A 22,387-nucleotide genomic window follows, 5' to 3' on the forward strand; every position below is an offset into this window, starting at 1 on the left:
CCCGCCAAAATGGGGCTGGCATATTAATGTTTGGCAATAAGTTTTTTTTTTCCCCTGGTAGGGGCCCCTCAGAAAAGGTTTGCCAGGTGTCCTGCATAACCTAGGGGAGGTGGTTGTGGCTATACTAACTCTAAAGGAAGACCCCACCACTAATGTTTATATTGATGAAATCTGATTAAAATGAGCACCACAGGTAGCCATAATCAACATGTAGAACAGCAGAGTTGGGGGAAGAGATGTCATGAGTTCCTGGGCTTTGGAGGCACCAGACCTGAGTTTAAATCCTGGGTTTGCCTTTTATGAGGTGGATGACTCTGGCCAAGTTCCCCTCCCTCTCTCATATGGAGCAAAGTGTGAGCACTTCAGTGCAGGAGCATTGTGGCAGTTTTTTAAAGGCCTCCCTTTAAAAAGGTCTTTCCCTGGGTATTTAATGCTGACAACAGCTTTCATTAGAGCTCAGCATATCCAGTTTTATGAAACATGCAGTAAAGACTTTGTAAGAGTCCTTACCACTGGGAGATAAAGTGTCTTTATCTTCCACTTCAGCAAAGCTCCAGAACCTGGGACTGCCAAGGAGGATCTCATAATCCATGTCCTGTGTCTGGCCCACCAGTCCTGGAGCCCAGCAAGAGGGCCTAGAAGGCATACTGACAGTAAGTAGTTCTAGTTTTCTTGAAAGAAAGCTATTTTTAATCCTAGCAGCAGTGGAAACTGCATAAATTAACATAATCTCAGCCTCACCAACTACTTTCCGTATTTTTTTGTTTGTAAAAACATGCTTCATGATCAAAAGCCATGCCCAGTTTGTGTCTAGAGCTAGTTGCTATAGAGAGGGTGAGATATAGGGTCACTGCTGCATACTATAAATGGGCAGCATGTTTTGAACTGTCACAACCCTCCACGGACCTCACTCTGCCCCTTGAGCTTCCCTGGGGGACAAAGGCTTTTTGAAAAAGATCTTTTTATTCCTGAAAGCTGATGCTGGTAGCCAGGCAGGTGCTGGCAGGTCAGCCTGATGTTGCCCCCATACTGGGCAGATGGCAGCACATGGCACCAGGTAGACAGCCCCCAGCAATTCTAGCTCCTTCCTCCCCACAATATCAGCCTCCCAACCTCCATTTGTTCTTCCCATCCTTGCATGTTATTTTTACCAGGGGGAAAAAAAAAAGTGATGCTATTTCTCTGCATTTTACCCTGAAACAGTCACACCAACTCCCTTGAAAAAGAACCCACCAGATGGCTCTGGTCCCTTGGGCTCAGAGAAACTGCAAACCTCCTGGGCTGTCGGCAGGTTATTAAAATTTCATGCATCATGCAGGAGGAATGGTTTCAAACTCCTTGGTTCAGAATGGAGTTCAAGTCGTGGCTCTGATTTGGCTGTATAATTCTAAGCAAGTGACTTGCTCTATGCAAGGCCTTGCTGTGCCTCCATTTCATCCCACGTAAAACAGGGTGAATAACAGTGCTGATTTCATAGAAAGGTTGGGAGGATTAATGAATCCAGTGCCTGGAACATAGTAGGTGCTCTGTAAGTATCAGTTGGAACTACTATTACCTCTGATATGGATCTTTGGGGGCTGAAAAGGAATTCTACAAAGGCCCTGCCTAGGATGCCAAGGGAAGAAGGCTACTCACAGGGAAATGCAGACTCTCCAGTACCACCCATTTTTCTGGCAGAGAGAGCCAGGGAGCATGAGCAGGGGCCCGTTCTAAGCTCACTGCCATCCTGCAACTGGGAACACCGAGGTGCCTGGTCCCAGGCTTCATCCCAAAGCCCATGGAGAAGCTTTATGTCTTCTGGAGTTGTTCACAGTGGGCCTGGCACGACAACTGCAGCTTATATGTAGTGAGTACCTACTAGGGGATACGTCCTGGGCTCAGCACCTTACAGACCTTCTCTGATTTACTCCTCTCAACACTATTATCCTCACTTACACGTGAGAAAACTAAGAGTTGAGAAATGAAATGGCTTGTTTAAGGTCACACAGCAAACAAATCTGAGGCTAGGCTCCAACTCTAGCTTGGCCGTCTGGAGAGTCCAAGCTTGTAATAACTACATGCTACCTAGGTGGGCTGGAGGGCCCAAGGCTGCTTTTCACGTCCAGCCTGAGTGGAGGCTCATAGGCTTGACCCAGCCCTCCATGGCATACTTGGCTAACAGAATGTGTTTCATGACTTTCTTGGGAACCTGGGTCTAGAAACTTGGAGTCCAGGCACTGCTGGTGTGAAGCCTAGGTAGAGACCCCAGCCCTTTCCATTGTATGTCTGTTGGGAGCTAGGGGAGGGATGCATGAAATTTTCCCATCCCTTCCTAACCCCAGGATCATTCACATCCCCACCTTCATTAGCCAAGTTTCTGAAAGTCTCTGTTAAAATGCCAGTGTACAACCTGGAAGGAGGGAGACCTTAATCCAGTGTTGGCAACGAATGCTTGAGCATGAACTGCTTTACATCAGATTGAGGGTGAATAGGAAAGAAGGGGAAGCGGTTGCAGGAAAAGAGACCCTGGGTGGTTATGTTTAGGATAGCACACCCTAAAGGAAGGAGTTGGCTGGCACAGGCCTTCTCAAAACTAACCCATCCAGTGTCCCTTCACTTAAGCAATTCCCCTTGCACTGAAGCTGATGACCTCACTCATGTTAAGATGCCTATGTCTGGCAATGGTTCATTATATTCATCCTCTCAAATATCACATTTCCATTTTAACAAAGGCATTTAGTAAATTGAAAGCTTGTCTTTGCTGGTCAGGTCATAACTTCACCAATAACTACAACCAGGAAGTTGGTTCCTATAAAAGATCAATAGGTTACCTTGAATTCATTGTAGACTCTCATATTCCTTTATCCCTTTCTCGACATGGTCACCAGATTCTGCCCTAGTTCTTCCTTCAACGGCTTTTACATCTGCTTGTTATTCTCCAGCCTCAAAGTCCACTACTATTTCAGATGCTTATGCCTCTCTATGCCTCCATTTCCTCATCTAAAAATGGGGCTAATTATAGTACCTTTCCTATAAGATTGTTGTGAGCATTAAACAAGTTCATGCTTGTAAAATTCTTAGACTAGTATCTGGCAAATATTAAGCATTCAATACATGTTAACCATCACCATCACTATCACTATCACAACTACCACCATCAGCCTTCCACTACCACCATCAGTAGCATTACCAGGATTACCAACAGTCTCCAGGTAGGCCTCCAGTCTTCATCCTTTTCCATGTCCTGGTATGAATCTCTTATACACTATTTTCAGCCTGCCTTCCCCTACTTGGAATTCCATGATAGCTTTCTGTCCTTGAAAAACCCTCTTTCCTCTCCCCATATATCTAAATCCTTTCTCTCCTTTAAGTAAATGTGAGATCAGAAACCAGCTCCTACCCCATTTCCCCTGGAAGTCTCAGTCCCATGTTATCAAGTCAGGAACTAATGGTGCAGGTGCCTTAAAACCCGTTGTGCAGTAAGTGAAGCATCTTGGGTTCTTAGCAGAACCTGAAGGCAAGCACATGCTTTCCACTGTTTCAGTCTCCCTTAAAGCACATAGACCTAGGCACATGGGTGATAGTAAGGCATGGACTCCAGAACTGAACAGACTTGAGCTCAAAACCTGGAGCTATCATTTACCAGCCATGTGACCTAGATCAAATCAGTCAACTTCTCTATCTCATCTTACTCATCTGAAAAATGGGTCTAAGACGTAAACACAGAGTGATAGAGACAACTGAACTTGATTGTGAAAGAAGCTCCAACACAGAGCTGAGCACACAGCAAATGCTCAGCCAAGTCTAGCTCCCTTCCCTGACCTTCAACCATCAAGGGTTGTTGATGATTATTCTATTAGAAACAAAAGATCTCCTAATGGATCAATTTAATCCACCTGCTCCTGTTCCCACTGGAGGGGGAAATGATTGACTAAAGTTTGCCTTCTCCAGTGAGAGGCTCACCCCTAGCTGCTCCCTAGAAATATCCCATTTTCAAAGCTGCTTTTGTATTCCAGACAATAAAACTAGCATCCATGCCAACTGCATAATTGTGCGGGCATTGATTAACACAAAGAAATAAGAAGATAATAAAAATGAGGCCCACATCTCAGACTTCAAATCCAGCAAAGGAAGAATAGTTGGTGTGAGGCACATAAGTCCTCAGATTCCTAAAGGATGCTCTTTCTCCCTGACCCTGCAGAGGCTGGGCAAGGTAGGCCTGGCACACACAGGCATGCTGAGATCTCCAGGAAACATCCAGGTATCTGAACCAGACCATAACTCGGCAAGGAGTCCCAGAGTCCAGCTAGTCCCCAGGGATGTGTCCAAACAAAAGCTAGAAGCAGAGTTCCTTGAAGGCTGGGTGACCAAAGGCCTCCTAAGAAGCCAGGGGTATATTCTCCCAGAGGCACCTCTCTGGCTGTGCCTCCTTGGGCTGGTTACCTAACCTCTCTGAACTTCATTTTCCACCTGGTAATTTCTATCTCACAAGGTTGTTATGCTACTCAACTAAGACCCTCTTAATAGCTGCCCACTTCTGGGCACTTGCTATGTGACAGACTCCATGCTAAGCACTTTATATGAATGGTCTACTTTTCATCCTTTTAACCATGCTGTGAGGCTCCATTTTACAGGGCAGAAAACTAAGGCACAAAGAGGTTAGGTACTTACTTGAGGTCACACAGTAGAGATGGAGCTGAAACCCAGGCCTGTTTGAATTTCCAGCCCATATTCTTTTTTTTTTTTTCTTCTTGACACGGAGTCTCACTCTGTCACCCAGGCTGGAGTACAGTGGCATGATCTCGTCTCACTGCAACCTCTGCCTCCTGGGTTCAAGCAATTCTCCTGCCTCAGCCTCCCTGCTACAAGTGCGTGCCACCATGCCTAGTTAATTTTTGTATTTTTGTTTAGTAGAGATGGGGTTTTGCCATGTTGGCCAGGCTGGTCTCAAACTCCTGACCTCAGGTGATCTACTCAGCTCAGCCTCCCAGCCCATACTCTTAATCATTATCCTTTGCAAACAGTAAAATACTGTACAAGCCACAGAGTGGGGATGGGGCCCAAGTATTCCTAACCCCTCTATATTTTCCCTATCCTTCAACTCCTACCTCTGACCGCACACATACGCACAAACACACACATTTGTTTGACCTAGGACCCTGCAGTTAGCAATACATGTTCATATTAATCATTTTACTTGGAAACTCACATTGGTCCCTAAAGCAAGGAAAATTGTTCCCACTTTCTAGATAAGGAAAACGAAAGCTCAAGAGGTTAAATGATCGGCCCAGGCCCACATAGCTACTCAACTCAATGACGTGGCCCAAGATTTCATCTCAAATCCCCTGACTCCAAGACCTCTATCCTGATCCTACAGGTATGAGTGAGGTGCTCTCCTGGAATTTCTAAGACACCTCCCTCAATAACTATCCTCCCAACAACCCCTGCCATCTACCCACAGTGTTTATGGTTCACTGAATTATAGTTGCTCTTTTGTTCAAATGCCTTTCTCCCCTACTAGCCTGTAAGCTCTTTTAAGGGCAGAGTCTACATCTGTCTCATTCTCATCAAATTGCCAGGGTTCAGCCCAGTGTGATAAGCAGGTGCTCAGTAAATAGTCACCAACTGCAATTGTATCTCAAAGCTTCCCTTCCCACTGTGGGAGCTGGGGAGAAAGCTGAAGCTCCTAGAAGGGAGGGTGGTGTGGGTAACATTGGGGGCAATGCTTGCCTGTTAGTAAGACCTACTAAGTGTGGCATCCAGCATTTTATGTACAGGAAATGGGAGGTGGAGTGTGGGCACAGAAAGGCCTCCTTCTCCCTATACCCCACCTTGGTGGCATCAAGGAAAACCTAACTAAGTCCTAGTAACCCCACATGGGTATCCATCATTGCTGCCTTGGGCAGGGTCATCAGATCTAGCACATAAAAATAGAGGATGCCCAGTTAAATCTGAATTTCAGATAAACAGCAAATAATTTTTTGGTTTAAGTGTGTCCCATGACCCACAAAATGAACTCATATCTTGGTTCAGGCTTTGTCATTTATTACATATTTAAACATAATTAAAATTTTTTCACCATTTATGTAAAATTCAAATTTCACTGGGCATGCTGCATATTAGCTGGCAGCTGCACCTGTAGGCAGGCTAGACTATTGGGGAAGGGGTGTTATTTATCAAATCAGGCTGAAAAGAATGTCCCTGAGGACCAAGGGGACACTAGAAGGAGCTGACTATGATCCTGGTGTCCAGTGAGCAGGGCCTGGCACAGGAAGGGGGAGCAGTGTCAGGCCAGGAGGAGGAAAAGAGCGGCTGTGGCCTGAGGAACTGGGTTCACGCTGCCTTCCTGGCATAGGGAGGTAGGCAGAGCCCACCCCAGCTGCTCCCCATTAAGCAAAGCTGGCATTTCGGAGCACGTCAGAAGCGCTGGCTCCTAGCCCTGGAAGTCAGCGTCTGGCCTCTGAGCCAGCACTGCCTGCCCAGCCCCAGCCCTCTCACCTCAGCAGACCGAGGGCCCCAACAGGCCCATTGTCGTCCTGCCCTGTAGCCTCAATGGGTCCATTCAGGGGCTTTGTGACAAGCCCCTCTGGAAGGCACTTTCTCCTCCCCCTCCAGGGTGCCCTTGGCCAAAACCTTCGCCTGTGTGGGTGGGGGGTCTGGATGTGGTGAAAGCAGCCGGCAGCAGCACAACATTACTGAAGGCTGGATTGTTGACGGAGGGCATAGAAATGCCCCACAAGTCACAGGACTACAGGGCACTCTGCCCACATTGAACCCCCAACCCTGCCAAGGGGAACTGGGCTTCTGAGGCACTTGCACCTGAGGACCAAGAATCAAGGTCCCCAACACATTCACCGTAGAACTGTGGAAAATTCATGAGAGAAGCCAGATAGATGCAAGTTCAAGCCCAGGCTTTACCAAATCCTGGCTGTGTAAAGCTGTGAGTTGCTTCACAGCTCTGGGCCTCTCTTTCTTCATCTGTAAAACTAGAGCTATCTACCTCCTAAGGTGGAGGCTAGATTACAAACATCATGTAAGCATGGAATGTGGAGCCTGGCACATAGTAAGTGCTGAGTAAACATCCCCTTCCCCTCTCCATTCTTATTTGTAGCTCTTCCTGATCCAGTGAAGACCCCCCAAAATTTGCTCTCCTATAGGTTGCAGATCCAAAGGCCACTGTTACAGGGATGTCTTGGTTCAGACTTTATCATGGAAGGTGGGTACCCTGCAGACCTCAGATTCAGCCGAGGCCCCTCTCAGCCAACACAGCCACTAATAAGGAGAAATGAGACTCAACATCTCCTATCATCTCTGGTGCCCTTTCTGTTAGCCCACTCTGGTGCCCTGAGCATCACAAATCTACTTTATACTTCCAGGTCTACCACTGCAGGCTGCTTCAAGCCCTGGTTTCTGAATAAGGAAATAGATAAAAAGAAGCTCAACTCTATGGGCACAGTTAGGCAACTTAAAGGCAGCCATCTTGGGCCTTAAACAGAGGACAAAGAGACACATGCCTTGGGTTCATTATATTTCACCAGGAGTCTCAGTAAACCCTTCCTAGTGGCTGACATTCCCAGTGTGATGCCTACCCAACCTGGCAACCCCTGCCAATGGCAGCAGGGAGAAGAGCCAGAGCTTCCTGTCCACGAGAGCTCTCCACCGTCTGTTCATCAGACCAAATCCAAAGTATGCTTCCCTGTTTTCTCGGGCTCTTGCGTGCGTTCAAACCTCAGCTCCTCTCCCATCTTCTAGGATCGCATTCCTGCCTGCTCCAAGTCACCCAGTTCCCATCTTCCCTCAGTCTTCCAATTTCATCTTCTAGTCTAGACCAGTCTTTGTCAGAGTGAAGGCTACAGATCATGTTATGCATACTCACCTGGTCATATTTTTCAAAGATATGAATTCTTGGACCTCACCCCAGATTTGCAAAATCAGACTCTCTGATTCTCTGGCCCATGATTCTGCACACTTCACAAGCTCCCTGGGTAATGCTGAGCACATTGAAGTTTAAGAACTACTGTCATGAAGGAAGGGGTGCACTCTTGGCATCTCTCTCTTGCCCCATAGGACCTTTCTCTGCACACTTTCCTTGCTATTAATAACAAAGAATGAATTAATTGGTTTCCTTATTGCCAAATTACACTAGTATAATAGAGCACTGCCATCTCATTTCTTGATTGAGTTCTGCCTTGGACTTTTCTTGAGAGGATTCTATCCATATATAACAGTACAGCAGAAAACACACACAGACATACTCACACCCAAGATGTAACATTTATGGTGTACTCACATGCCAGGCATTTGCCACATGCCTCATCCACATGATCGCATTTAGTGCTGAGAGCAGCCCTGTGAGGTCATTGCTATGGTGCCTGTGGTGCAGATGAGGAAGCAGAGGCAGGGTTTAGCAGCTTGCCTAAGACCATGCTGCTGTACATGGACAGAGCTGAAATCTAAACCCTGGTCTGTGTGGCAATGACCACTTGCTCTTTTCCACTTCACTATCCTGACTTCTCTGAGGGGGCTAGTCTCAAATTCAGATCTCACCCCAGAGTGTGCATCAGAATCTCCTGCAGAGCCCTAAGAAATACAGATGCCAAAGTGCCACTCCAGGCCTGAATCTGTGGGAGACATCAGGGCTGGTGGATTATTTGGACAATTCTACACACGGCTGGTGAAGAACCACTGAATATGCGCCCAGAGTCATAAAGCTTGCTAAATGAGGGCCTAGAAAGAGAACTTAATGTTTTTGACTCTAAGAACAGTGCGCTTTCAGGCTCACCATACTGTCCCATATGCTATGGTGATGCCAGTGGCCAAAGTGGACTTTTTGCAGCCTCTCAAGGAGCATCTGGACACATGTGCATGCAAACACAAACACATGCGTGCACACACACAGAAACCTTCTTGGTGCCAAAACATCATCTCTCAGTCATAGAGCAGCTTCCCTGTCCCTGCTTAGGACCAGGTCTGGACTCTAGAGTGGCTGGGGTGGTCATTCCTCCAGTAGTTTCAATGGGGTTAAATGAGACAAAGCTAGGAGAGCTGGACAAAGCTAGGAGAAGCCAAAAAGTGCTCCATAGCATCCTCTACTACCTTCCTTCCTCCTGTAGACTCTGGAGTGAAGCTACACCTCTGTCACCAAGTCCTCTTCCTCCACCTGTGGTGGCCCAGGCCTGACTGAGACACAGGTGTGCACAAGGTCAGGCAGTTTCTATGGCATCAGTGATCATGTGACAGCTTTAAAATAGCCCTGATTTACACAGAACAAGGGAAAAAGGCTCCAACATCAGCAATAGACAATAATTTCATCAAGCAGCCTAATTCAGGAGCTCAGTTATTCTGCTCTGCTCTTATCATGTGGGCTTTCCCCAAATCAATGCAGAATTGCGGGGTGATTGAAAGAAATGCCTCCACAGGCAGATTACATTTGCACAGCACCTGCCCATTGAGAGGGCTTCCCTGAGCATTAGACAAGGGAATGGAGAGGGAGTGAGCCCCTCCCACTGGTGCCCTGGGAAGCATCCTAGCTCCTACATAACCACATGCTAGAATGATGCAATGTGATTTGGGGCACTCAAGAATTGGAAGATTCCCAAACAGCAAAGGACTGTGGGAGTTGGTTTCTATTCAGACTGTGGGAATAGCTGACCTGTCTTTGCTGAAGGATCTAGAGAGGCATTCACAGCCATTTGTGAGACGTGCTGGATAGAACTGCCTCCAGCTCCTGAAAGGTGCTATCTCAACCAGCCCAGGCACACCTAGCAGAGTGGGGAGTCGAGGCCCTCTAATTACTGCTGCACTCCCAGGTTAAAGACTGGGTTCCCCTTCCCTCTGCAGCTACCAAGTAGATAACAGTCTCTGGTCATGGTGACCAAACATTAGCTACAAAGCCCAGTGTGCAGGTGAATTACCCTAAGCAACATGAGAGAGATGTAAGAAACAGAGTAGCTACGGATTCTGGAAGTCTGTCTTATGAGGCCCTCTTCTAGGGTGACTCCGTCCATCCCTCCCATCTTCAACCATAGGGGTTATTTGAGGCAGTTGGGCCTGTGCCTCCAGACAGAGGTGGTGACAGTACTTTGTGGGATGGGGTTTCTCTTAGATTCTTCTTCTGAAGGGCTTGAGGGCATAAATGCTCTTCTGCTTCTTAAACTTTCATTTTTGTATATGTCATCTGGGATCTTATTAAAATACAGATGTTGATTCAGCAGGTCTGGGGCAAGGCCTGGGATTCTGCATTTATGATAAGCTTCCAGGTGATGCCATTACAACCAGGCCACAGACCATACTTTTGTTAGCAAGTGTTTAGTTCACAAAAAGTGGGCAGAAAAGAAAAAGAAAAAAGAAAAACTGAAAACGAAGTGGAATCGTGCCTGTTGGCAAACCTGATTCCCACATTCTACTGTGGGCAGCTCAGAGTCAGTTCTAAACTCAGGAAAGGCACCTCTCTGATAAGGTAACAACAAAGCAAAGAACTGGAGCTGAGGGAGTGAGTGCTGTTGGTATCTGGGGAAGACATTCCATGTAGGAAGAGCAGCAAGCGCAAAGGCCCTGAGGCGTGGCATCCTCATCTTCAAAATGAAGGGGTAAGAAAACAGAGTCTTTGTGATATAGTTCTAAGGTTCCAGAGTCAATAGGAAGGCTTTGGGAGATTGGGGAAAATAACCTATCCTATAGGAACAGGACAGAGGAGTGAAACCTACAGGCCACCATTGCAGCCCCCTCCTTTTTTAGTCTGACACACCTCTCTTTCCAATGCTGTTTCGGAGGAGAAAATTACTAGTTGTTTTTAAGAAATAAAATAATCTAGACTGTTAAGGAAGAGATATTTTTAAACCACTGAAGGGATTTTTTCCTTTCCCATTTCTTTTATTGATATATCTCCTCTCCTTCCAGTTCTAAAATAAGCACCCTGTCTGCCCTTATGCTAATCCAAAGGCAACACACTGCAGAATGGTGAGGGCCTTGGCAGAGCCAGGCAGAGGTCAATTAGAAGCCACCAGACCTGGGGAATGCACCAAGGCAGCCCAGCCAGCCTGGCCTCGCCCATGGCCTGCTTCCTCCCAATCCAGGTGACGAGACACTCTTAAAAACAGCAATGGAATGTAGCGAGAGTTGGTATTTGCAAATGACAAATTTCTGACTGAATTCCAGTTCTTTGGAATGGAAAACTAGCAGGTCCTGTTACAAAATGTACCAACAGTTCATGCCTAATACATGGGTGTGGGCAATTCATCTACTTCAAATCTAAATGTGGCTAAAAATATGACAAAGCTGGCATATTTTTAGCCAGGTAAACATTTCTAGAGACTAGGTCAAATTTATTCTGGTTTCTGCTCTGCAATCCAGAGAAGGAATGATTCCAAATGAGTGAGAGGCAAGGACCAAAGAGGAAAGCCATGGAGTCCACCAGGCATTCGGGATTCCTGGTGACCATCTCTAGTTTAGGAGTACTGTCCAGGATATTGTGTCCTTCTCCATTAGAGAGGGAACACTTTTGAAAGACTAGGGCCCCATGTTACTTTAGACGGCAAGTCTTTGCTGGGTTTTATGACCTCTCACTTGCTGGGGGATCTTAAACAAGTTGCTTTCCCTTTCTGTGTCCTCAGTTGCACGTGTCTCTCTTCCCCACCCTCAACTAGACTTAGGTTTAGTGGGCAGCAGCATTGAGGGAGGACCATGCTGTAGGGAAGGAGGCAAGGTCTGCAGTCACTGCCTGAGATTCAGACCTGGCGCCTCCACTCACTGGGTGTGTGACCTTGGGCAAGTTGCTTATGCTTTACCCGCTCCAGCTCATCTGTACAATGGAAACAATCACAAAAGTATCCACCTCAGTGGTTACTGCTTTTGTGACAATTAAATGGGAAAATCCACATAAAATACTTAGAATATCAAGCACATAGTAAGTGCTCAGTAAATAACAGTGATCTACCTCACACTTTTACATACATGAACTGCTTTAGCTTGCACAATGTATTGAAATTCTATAACCACCCAGGGAAATTGAGGCTTGACAGGGCAGATCTGTACAAGCTGCAGTTCAACAACTATTTCTTAAGTGCCTACTGTGCCCCAGGCCTCGCCCTAGCATTAGGAAGGTGAGATTCCTGGTAAATAAATGGGGAAGTAGCCGGGCGCGGTGGCTCACGCTTGTAATCCCAGCACTTTGGGAGGCAGAGACGGGCGGATCACGAGGTCAGGAGATCGAGAGCACGGTGAAACCCCGTCTCTACTAAAAATACAAAAAATTAGCCGGGCGTGGTGGCGGGCACCTGTAGTCCCAGCTACTCAGAGAGGCTGAGGCAGGAGAATGGCATGAACCCAGGAGGCGGAGCTTGCAGTGAGCCGAGATCGCGCCACTGCACTCCAGCCTGGGCGACAGAGCGAGACTCCATCTCAAAAAAAAAAAATAAATAAATAAATAAAATAAATGGGGAAGTAGGAACTTAACCCAGGTCTCTCTGGCTTCCAGCTAGCAAGGGTCTAAGAGGCTGCGTAGAAAGAACATGGACTTGAAATTAGACAGCCCCAGTACTGGCTCCATGTGGTCTTGGTCAAGTTACTGACCTCCTCTGAGCCTCATACATAGAATGGGGATGAAATGTCCCCAGTCCCCTTGTGAGACTTAAAAGGGATAATGTATGTAAAGTGTCTGGACTATGGGAGGTGGTCAGTGGTGGCCTATTGCCACACTTATACCATCCGCAAAGAGGCCCTATTTTTCTGATTCTTTGAGCCAAGTGCAGAAGCTTCCTAATATGAAGCAATTAAGAACACTCATTCTGGGCCAGGTGTGGTGGCTCACACCTATAACGCCAGCTACTTGGGAGGCTGAGGCAGGAAGATCCCTTGAGCCCAGGAGTTTGTGGCTGCAGTCAGCTATGGTCACGCCACTCCAGCCTAGGTGACAGAGAGACACCCAGTCTCTTAAAAAAAGATACTCATTTTAACTACTTGGTAGAAGGAGGGGAAAAAATATACAGCATAGGGCTGGTTCCAATCTTTAAGCTATCAGGCCTTTCAGAGCAGAACATCTGAATACTAACTGAGATGAAAATACTTGCCCAGAGACAGAAGGCTTGGGTTCTGGTTTTTGCTCTGCCCTTTGGAGCTGGGTGACTGGAGGCAAGTCACACCCCTCTCTGGGTTATGGTTTCTTCATCTGTACAATGGAGCTATGGGAACAGATGGCCTCACAGGTCTCCTCTGGCTCAGATGTCCTAAGTCTCTGGTACTTAAAGGCACAGATCACTAAGCAGATACCCCAAGTAAGCCAGGTTATTCTAAATCTGGTTTTGTCACCTAAATGGAGGATTTTTCCTTCAAGGCTTGTCTTCTCACGACCAAAGCTTGCACACCGGAAGGTCTGACAGCTCTGGCACACTTGTGGCCCACACATTTTGAAGTAAACATGCGTCACTCCCAGGTCTGAAAAGAATCAAAGAAAATCAGCATGAAATGGGGACTGTTAGCAGAGCTGCAGCCAGCATGTGGCAGGAGGACAGGAACAAGGTCCTGCCAGCTGTTAGGCACATGGACCCTGCTGGGCCGGCAGCACGGGGGTCACCTGGGGGACAGCAGCCACAGCAGTAGGACAAGGAGATCCTGCCCAGATTGCAGCAGGATGTGGGCAAAGGCCAAATAGGGCTCCTCATCCTATAAACACAGAGCCTCTGGCAACAAGCTGGCACAGGCACAGAAGGCCCCAACGAGGGGGAAGCAGCAAGAAGGGCCAAGACCAGGGAAGCAGGGAGCAGGCTCCGAGCAGAGGAGGGTCTGGAGGTTTGATTATCTAAAGCAGTAGCTCATATGGGACTCAGGCCTCCTTCAATTACTGGCAAAAGAAGGCAGTGGTTAAAAGCACAGATTTGGGAATCAGAAAGACCTCAGTTCAAATCCTGCCACTGTCTATACCAGCTGTGTGACCCAAAAAAGTCCCAGAACTCCTCTAAGGCTAGTCCTCTCACTGACTCCTATTTTTCTTTCTACTGGTAAAGTAGGTTCAATAATATCAGCTCAGAAAGCTCGTCTGAGGATTAAATGAGATTATGTAAGGAAATGGCACATAAATGGTTGCTGTGATCATCGTTCCTGGAAACTCTGTCCTATCCTAGGCTTTTCTAAACCTTCTCCTTTTCCTAACCAACCAAAACCCCCTCAGAACCCTTCTCAGGTCCTCCATCCAAGGTAGGGGCAGTTGGGGGCGGGGGGCAGGAATCTGCCCAAACTTGCCAAAGCCCATGGTGTTCTCTCCCTCTCAACCCCTCCAGTCTGCTGCAGTGTCATTATCACATCCTGACAGCTCTTCTTCCATCGCAGCAGCCAGAGAGTTTGGATATCAAAAACAGCCTTGTGCAAAGGAATCTGCCTCCGCCCTCTACTCAGCCAGACCAGGCAAGTTTCCCTAAGACCTGGTGTTGGAGAGCTTTGACGCTGGCTCCAGACAGTGTTCAGGTTGCCCATTCTGTGTCTCTGTCTCCTACACTTGGCCACCCATCATCACGTGACCTTCTCAGTTCACATCCTAAGAGGGAGTTCTGCAAGATCCATCTACAGCTCGAGTTCAATATCTATTTACTACTGTTTTCCAATGCTTTCTTTTATCTCCCCGTACCTTTCTTTTCTTCTGCAAATATTAACTAAAAACCTATTATGTGCCAGCAGGAATCAGGATCCTGTGCCAGCAGGAATCAGGAGAGACACAGCCCTGACCTCATGGAAGTCATGGTCCAGCAAAATAAGCAATCACAGTCCAAGCTGAGGGGCTAATGGCCAGGCTATGGAACATGTAGAAGAGACATTGTATCAGGGCCATGGTGGTGGCAGAAGGCTTCCTGGAGGAGGTAACACTAAACCTGATTTTGTATGGGTAAAGAGTGGGAGGATTCAGTTGGGCAAAAGAGAAAAGCTTGCTTCCAATCATACTCCTTACCTTCTCAGTGCCTAGACCAGTAGGGCTCAGTCAGAGGTTTTAAATTTTTTTAAAAAACTACTTCATTTAAAAAATTTATTTTGTATTTGCAACCTTGGAAACACTTTAGATTTTTACAAAAGATTACCAAATGAAACTGGATCTTGTGAGTTATTTCCATAAAATGTCAGCAACAATTCTCATGAAAGAACAAGGAATTAAGCCAAAGTTTTCACACTATACCAGAAAGAAGATAAAGAGTCCAGAACCTAAACCTCATGAAACAAATTTGGCCAGGCTATTGTGAGTACACACACACACACACACTCCTATTTCATTTATGTTCTCATAAATATCAAGGGCATTGGTGACAAATACTATTCAGGCAGGACTTTGTTTTGTTTCCCAAAGTTTTGTTTTTAAAAATTTCAAACCTACAGAAAAGTTGAAAGACGTGAACATATATCTTTGCCTAGATTCACCAGTTGTTAACATTTTGCATTTTCTTTCTTCTTCTTTCTGCAGATATTCTCACCTTATTTTTCCTAATTGAGAGTTACTTACTGACATCAAGATACTTCCCTTCTAATATTTCAGCATATAGCTCCCAAGAAAAAGGACATTTCCTTACATAACCCCAATACCATTAAAATGGATAGAATAATACTATCTAATATGCAATCTACAATCAAATATCTCCAATTTTCTCCCAAATGACCTTTGTAGCATTTATGGTTTTACTCATCCAGGATCTACTCAAGAATCTCTCATCGGATTTGGTTGTCATAGCTTTGGTACTCTTTTCTAGAAGAGTCCTTCACCTGCTTTAAAACTTTTTTATGTCTTTCATGACACTGACACTTTTGAAGATCCCTGGCCTGTTATCTTAAATAATGATTCATAATCTAAACTTACCTGATTGCTTCCTCATACCAACAAGTGATTTTGAATCAAACTTCTCATTTTCTCCTTCCTCCGTCTAGAATCAGCCCAGCCAGTTAACACTCAACAATGATATTTAGTGGGCCTTGAGGCCTCAGAGGACTTGAAATTTTAAACATCCCAAAAAGGTTCAACCAATACAATTAAGCAACTAATGTTTATTTAACATTGAAAGAGTATTTTCAATATTTCCAAACTGTAGGGCAGGGGGAGGAGTCAAATGGCATATGTATTACCAAGCTAAAGGAAATTTGAAAGTGATTTACTGACTCAGTAGTAACAACATTTTTTCAGATATTTTTTCAAAGTGCTTTCACACTTGCTATTTAAGAAGGTTGACTTCAAAGGTCAAACAGATAAGCATTCAAATATTTGGGTCTACCTACCAGCTGTGCTCCTTGGAAAAGTAGCTTCACCTCTGTCAGCCCTGGTTTCCTCAAGGGCTACCTAAAGTGTAAGATGCTTAAACAGGTGCCTTGTTCACAATAATTACCTGTGTTAATCTTCACAGTAACTTCAAAGAAGGTACAGCAGGTACTATCCTCTCCATTTTATAGGTGAGGTTACCGAAGCTCAGAAAGAAAATGTGATTTGTTGAAGGTCATGTAGCAAGGTGACTAAAGAGGCAGAATTAGAACCAAAGTTGCTAAGTCCTAGAGTGGTCATTTCCAGTTCTCTTCAGGAAGTAACATCTACCTCATGGGATGTTGTGAGGATTAAATGAATGATATATGTCTGGTGCTATGCATTATGCTGATACAGAGGCTGTGCTCAATCGATATCCATGACTAGCATTATAATTATTTTTAAAGTGTCACATTGCCATGAGTAGCTAATTTTGTTCAAAGGCTTCCAAAGACCGCTGAAAGTAGGATCACAATTATCTTGACTAAAACCCCATTTCTACCCTATCCTCTGTCCCACCAAGATGAATGGAGGGATTGGAATAACCCAAAATTCACTGAAGGTGTTGAGGTTTCACTTGGAAGAAGAGGCAAAATATTCTGAGGCTGGGGGCCCATTGTTTGCAAAACACAAGAGAGGATCTGTATTCCCTGGGAAAGGGGGCACTAAGCCATGAGTCATTCTCTGGTTCTGTGTGGGCGAATGGGTGTTCCTGCAAAAACCTTTGTGTCACCCACTATTGTCTTGTGTAGATTAAAGCACAAAAAGCCTAGCTAAGTTTTGTTCCCAAAATCACATGGCCCATTCTGCCCAAGCCATTCTAGGAATACATTGTCCATCTCTTTGAAAAATGTGACCAAGAGACAGAATAGCCATTGAATTTGGCCCGTGGTTACTGGTAAAGCACCACTGGGCAGCTGGCCATGCCTTGGGGCACCTTAATGGCCAACTGATCACAAGGTCCAGCTCTCATTACAACCATGCCTGCTGGGAGAAAAAAATGGCTTTCCTTCTGCCCTCAGAACAATAAGGAACCATTAAGAAGCCCAGTCAATGAGAATGTTCCATTCTTGGTCCTGTCCTGGGCTAGGCCCTCAGATTGGCTGACTCCACTCAACCACCTCTACAGTGCCAGTTCAGACTGGTTGTACAAAGGAAGCTTCCCACAAGTTTGGTTTGTAGCAGATCCCTCAGCTTGGTTACTGTTATAAAGACAGCATGTCTGGGACCAACCTATGAAGGTTTCAGTTAACAACTCGACATATGACTTCTTTGGATGACGTTGTTCTTAATTTACCCATTCATCTAACCAAAGCCCTGCTATGCTCTCCACTTTCATGGTGCAAGCCGTCTGTCTTTTCATGTAATCAGCTGTGTACTTGGGAGGCAGAGAGGTAGCGTGGAAAGAACGTGAGCTTGGAATGAGGCAGACATAGTTTCCAAACTTGGATCTGACCTTAGGTAACAAAAATAGGCAATACTATATATTCCTAGCTTAGTATGTGCCATACACTGTGTTCAGGAACCTATCTGTAATATCTCACTGAACCCTCACCCCCAACCTATAAGCATCACCATTTCTGCTTCAAAGATGACAAAACTGAAGTTTAGGGATGTTCTATAATTTGCCCAAAGCCTAGATGCAAACTCTGACCTCTCAATAAAGTTGAGTTTACCACATAAAACTGCCTCCAAGTGATAACCTCCCTTGGCCTCTGCTTCCTCACACAACATGCATAGACCATTTTCCATTTTATCCAGCTTCTTGTGCCTCACATTAAATAATATCTATATAAAGAGCTCTGCAGACTACCTGGCACATAGCAGATGCTCCATAAATGTTCCCTTCCCTGCTGCTGAGGCAGATTCTGAGAACTAAGAATTTCTGACCTTAAGCCAAAATCTCGCTGGGTGGTTTGACTTTTTCAGAATGGTTCCAAGAGTTTCACTGGGGCCTCATGAAAACACCTCTCTGAAGGCTACATCCCTTATATCTTATAAGTAAATAATGTAGGACCCAGATTTGGTGCTTCAGATCTTGGTCACAGAGGAAGACAAAATGAGAAATGGAAAGCAAACCTAGCTATTCTGAAAGCTAGAATTTGGGCCGTAACTCCTCCAGCCTCCCCTTTGATGTGTGTGTATGCTTATATGTGCTCAATACTTTAAGCTGTTCCATGTGTATATATTTGTGTATGTGTGTGTATATATGCATATATACACATATCCAGAAGTAGATGTATTTATATACAGATATATACACATGTAATGTTACCCTGAATAAGCCACCAGTACCACCCTTAAAGTGTCTTTAGAAAATTAACCCATGGAGTAAGCAATAATATGTGAACCATAAACATTCTTGCATGTTGGCAGATAACCATGCTATACATTCCCCTCCAAGAACTGAGAAGGAGAAGAAAGGGAGTAACACAATAGCAGAAAAATGCACTAATCAAATCCATAATCAACTTTGATGATGGAGCAAGGATTCTAATCAAAACACAATGGAGCAAAGTTGCCACAGGTTGTGAAGCTGGGAGCTGCGCTCTCTTCCCAGGGGCCTCCTCTACGCTTTCTTTTTCAACATCTAAAACACCCACAGAGAATTTCAATCACTTCTAATTACTTTTTTTAAAAAAACTAGGTGCAACTCGAACACCAGCTCCTAAAAACAGGAAATATCAAAATATTTTATATATGTATATATTTTTTCTTTTTTTCCTTGCAACTGCTTCTTAAAAATAGGCTAATGTCTCCTCAAATAGCTAAGGCATGTTCCTTATCTGAAGGTCAGCCAGAGAGAGTTTCTGAACAAACACAGAGCATGTCTTTAAAACAACTCTCTGCACATGGTCCTAATTTATTCACATGTTAACAGAGCAGATGCTATAAATGTTCAGACTTGGGGGAAGGCACAGGTATCTCAGTCCCAGGAAGGTAATTCAGGGGAGGTGTGCTGCTGCTGCAGAACACAGTTTCCTCCACCGGGAGGGGTGGGGGGCAGGGGAGAACCAGCTGTAGGTTTATGGGAGAGACTCAAGGTAAGGGGCCTGGAGGAAGGGTGGGTGACAGTAAGGCTGTACCTAACAGCTACTTGCTGGCTAAGTTAGGTCTTTTCACACTTGATGGAGATGAAGAGCAGGTTTAGGGGCAGTGTGATGTCACTGGCTGAAGAGAGTTGCTGCATAATAAAACAAGGTGTCAGAATAGCCTCCTTTCCCCTGTAACTACCACATTGAATATTCTGAACCCCAAGCTAATAATAATAATCACCATCATTTCCCAATGATCTGTTATGAATCTGAATCAGGTCCTTAATGGACACCCTTTCCAGATCTTCTCACAACTATCCTGCACATTCAGAATGATGGTCCACCAGGAAGCAAACATGCAAATCCAATCCTTCAGCTGCAAAGCCTTTGTTCTTTCCCTTCATCACCTTTTGAAAAGGAAGATGCCAGATCTGGAGCAATGACTTGTTGCATGAAGCAACATCAACTGCTCAGTACCACTGCATGACCTTGCTCTTCATTCTCCACTACCACACTCATTCTGACTTCCTCTCCTCCCCACCAGTCACTCCTTCCCATCTCCAAAATTCAGCTCATCTTCTGTCTCCTCCAGAGGCTCTCTGGACTTCTCCAGCTATCCTTTGAGCACCTTGGATACCCAGCCCCAAGCATGCCTCTGAGGCCTCCCTGTGTTGTGCCCTGTTGCCCTGTGTACATCAGTTATGCCTCCCAACTAGATTATAAAATCCCCAAGGCCCAGGCCATGTCCTATTTGCCTCGTAGATCTGCCAGAGCATGTTGGAAAAAGACAGCAATGAAGAGTGGGAAGACCGCAGGCCTCGAAGCCAGACCAACCTTGCTGGACTCCCTGCCCTGCCACCCTGGATGACCCAGAGCAAGTGGCTGTACCTTGCTAAGCCTCATCTAGCTCAGTGGTTACAGCAGTGGTCTTATAAGTCAGGGCCTGCAAGTTCTAAGACAGTCTCTGTGGTTCTCCCTGTACAATATCATGGTTAAAGGCATGGGATCTAGTTCTAGACTGGCCAAGTTCTAATTCTACCTCTGCTACTCACAAAGCTACCAAACTGGTCTTTGCCTCAGTTTTCATACATGTAAAATGGGGATAATAACATTTATCTCATTTGATTGTGATAAGAATAAAATTAGTTTTTAATGTAAAGTCCTTAGCACAATTCCTGGCACATAGGAAGTGATATATAAGGATTTGGCCATTATTACCATTGTTATTATTGTTACTATATTGTTATTGTCATAGAAAATGGATGTATCAGACCTGATTTAAGTGTTTCTGTAAAGATGAAATGAGATTATATGTAAAGAGCCTCACCCATCAGGTACTCAGAAAGTGGACATGCCCTTCCCTCATCTTCCCATTCTGCCTGGTACTGTACTAGAAAGGTGATAGATGTTCTACAAATCCTTGGAACAGATTGATACCTTTCCAGGGTCTTGAGAGAATAAGCCATATCTTTTCTCATTTAGGGGCTATTAATCTTGATTCAGCATGCCCTATCTCTTAGGTTAGCAATATAAATAGCTACTTTTATTAAGTGTTCCTTATTTGCCAGACACTGCACTGAACACTTTACGTTATTTTTCTTAATGCTCACAATTCTAGTGGTTGTTCATGCTCATTTTTTAATAGATGAGAACACTAAAGCCCAAAGAAGTTAATCAAGGTGGTCACCTAGCTAGTATATGACAGACACAAGACACCAGCGATACCCATCTGACTTTAAAACCTGTGTTATCAGCCACTACACAACCCAACCTCCTGCCAAAAATCCCCTGAATAAGAGGGGAGTCAGAGACCCCAAGAGAGCATTTGCCATTTAATTCATTGTTTCCTGAGTATCTTCTAATAATATATACCAGATTTGGGACCTGGAAACTACCACATGGCCAGTCAGACACAGTCCTCATGCCACAACCAAGAGACTCTTTTGGAGGGGGAATGGGTACCATATCAGGCAGACTGTGGGAGAAGCCCTGGCAAAGAAGGTAAAATCCCATTGGCCAAAATCACTTTGATGTCAGCTATGCAGACAGGGATCTGCCACAGGGAAGACCCCCCAGAACCCCTGGGCACTGGCAAAGGAGGGCAGGCAGGTAAAATTCAGGGTAGTGCACTGGAAGTGGCCAATTTCCTTAGCAGTCCATCCAAACTGTGCTCACCATCAGTACACAAGAGCCCATTGAGAGGCAGAGAAGTGAAATGGGGGGATTATTGACCAAGGGCAAAAGAGGGAAGCAAAGTCTTGAGGGAAGTGGACTGTTCCAGCTCCTGAGGGAGAAGCTGAAGAACATTTTTTTTTTTTTCACGGAGAGGGTGATGAATCACCTTTCCAGAGCCTATGCACTGCCAGTCCTCTGACAATGTTTGTTAAATGAAGGGTCAAACGGGCAAAGGCAGAACAGCTGCCTGGATATGAACAATCCCAGCATGGACTTTCCCTCTCATTCCTCGGGTGCTCCTCATCAGGCTCGAGGGTATGTGTCACCTCTAGTCCCGAGTCACTGTACTGACCTCCCACCGACTGCCCACTACACCTCATAAACCCACCTCCATGGATGAAGGGAAATCCCATGCAGAAGTGTACCCTGGTGCTCACCCCCATTGCAGAGCCCACTGGACAAATCCTGTACCTAACAACAGAAGAAGAGCAGAGCACAAAACCCTCACAAAGGCAGGCCCTCGGAGCACTGGAGGAAATCTTGCCTTCCTCCCACACACCATCATTCAAACCTGTCAGCTTCCAAAAATGTTTAGCAAGTGCAGCAGCAAGGGGCATGCTTATCAGCCTGGTGTGGGAGCTTAATCTGCTTTGAGGGCCTTCTCCAGCCCAGAGTTCCAAAAGTCTGCTTACAATTAGCTTCAGCTCCAGTTCGCGCATCAGAAAGCCTAGGAATGTGTTGAGCTCTAGCCTCTGATCAGAGAAAGCTCCAGGAGAAGGTGGAGACGGTGTCAGCAGGGAAGTATGTGCCAAAAAGGTCAGCTGGTCTGTTGCCATTTTCCTGACACCAGCCCCAAACCACCTCCCCTCTGGCTTCCCGCCTCTCCTAACCCGACAGTCACATCCGTCAGGTCGGCCTGTCCCCAAAAGTCCCTGCT

General features: G+C 45.6%; 1 protein-coding gene across 6 annotated transcripts in view; it reads right to left on the reverse strand.

Annotated features, from left to right (window-relative positions):
* Window positions 1-22,387, reverse strand: part of NAV2 (neuron navigator 2) — a 782,645-nt gene that overhangs the window by 383,987 nt on the left and 376,271 nt on the right. The gene's annotated exons all lie outside the window — the stretch shown is intronic.

Source organism: Symphalangus syndactylus, chromosome 6 (genome assembly GCF_028878055.3).
Source record: "Symphalangus syndactylus isolate Jambi chromosome 6, NHGRI_mSymSyn1-v2.1_pri, whole genome shotgun sequence".
NCBI classification, from domain to species: Eukaryota; Metazoa; Chordata; class Mammalia; order Primates; family Hylobatidae; genus Symphalangus; species Symphalangus syndactylus.